Raw genomic sequence first — 1,420 nt, 5'->3', positions numbered from 1 at the left:
GTACCTAGATACGAGTACAGTAATCAGTTATCTTCATCTGTTTCCTGTTACTTGCCCAATACACACTTTCTAAATTACGTTCCATGTCCATATCAGAGAAATTCAGAAATGAAAATGACGTTACATACGAGGTTGATGCATTTGTGCATGTCATACTAAGCAAGGTATAAAAACAGTTGCTTTATGAGGAATTAGTTCGTACCATTGAATATTTGACGCAATAGACAAGGTGTCGCAGAAACCGATGTTGCTATAACCAAGTTTTACTGTATATACATAAAACTTCAAACCTGATGGCATGAGGTATATTTCATATGTAAATATTTATGAAAATGTAACCCAATTAGCCTTCTCTTATAGCCAAAAATAAATAAATGAAACAAAAAAAAAAATGAGCAGAGAGAGAAAAGAGAATTTTCAATATATGGACTAAGTATGTTGATGCTATACTAATAAGCAAAATATTAAGTACAACACAAAAATTAATTACTGTCAATCACATTATAATATAAAAGGCCAAATTATATCCCAAATTTTGTGCAAGAAGTGATGATATCCACAGGAGACCTGAGCCTCATAAATAATTTCTTTGGGAACTGATTTCACAAAGAATCAAATGAAACTAAAGAGGGGGAAAAATGAAGTTGCAGTCTTACCTGTAGACCTACAGGTCTTAAGCACTACTGAACTAACTGCAGGAAAGTAATATATATAATATTTTTCATTTTATTCACATATATATAACATGTAGAATGCTGGCTACTCATGTATAGGTAATGACAATTGCATAATAATGCACAATTAAATTACACTAACCCCATGATTGATGATGATGATGATGATGATTCATTCGAAGCTTCAATATGTGTCTGTCCTCTGGAATAACCTATATTAGCAGATTCTAATAAAGTGGTAAACATATGAAGTTTGGATATTTACACTACAGTTGATTTATTCTGGCCAGCTCCTTCTGTGATTATGAATCAATGTTGAATCATTTACATTTTAAAAAGCTTTACTCCAGGGGACAAAATCTTGACTTTATTTGCTATTAATATTTTCAAGAAGAAAATTGACTGATATTGTGTTATGGATACTCTTTGTCTCCGAGTACCCACTAAGTACAAGGTGTGGCAATAAAGAACCCGGATTACTTTTATGACTCATTTCCGGCCACGTCATTGACGAAGAGGAGGGTAGGGCATTGACCCTTGGACTTCCCTCTACCGTCACACAAAGTTTCATTCACGTGCATCGGTTAGTCTGGCCGCGACCATTGTTAGAAGCGGATCGTGTTTCTGAGCTCCGTCGGAATAATGCTGAGTGCTAATGCAGAACAACGTGCTAACATCAAATTCCTCACAAAACTTGGAAAATCTGCCACTGAAACTTACAATTTGTTGACAGAAGTATATGGTGA

At 34.6% G+C, this 1,420-nt stretch overlaps 1 protein-coding gene across 1 annotated transcript in view; it reads right to left on the bottom strand.

The window, feature by feature from the left end:
- The window catches only part of LOC117282031 (zinc finger protein 572-like), a 50,098-nt gene that overhangs the window by 29,374 nt on the left and 19,304 nt on the right, over positions 1–1,420 (bottom strand). The gene's annotated exons all lie outside the window — the stretch shown is intronic.

The sequence above is a fragment of the Cryptotermes secundus genome, unplaced genomic scaffold, assembly GCF_002891405.2.
Source record: "Cryptotermes secundus unplaced genomic scaffold, Csec_1.0 scaffold318, whole genome shotgun sequence".
Taxonomy (NCBI): Eukaryota; Metazoa; Arthropoda; class Insecta; order Blattodea; family Kalotermitidae; genus Cryptotermes; species Cryptotermes secundus.
The sequence above is the reverse complement of the archived record's forward strand: the minus strand, read 5'-3'. Positions and strand labels throughout refer to the sequence as shown.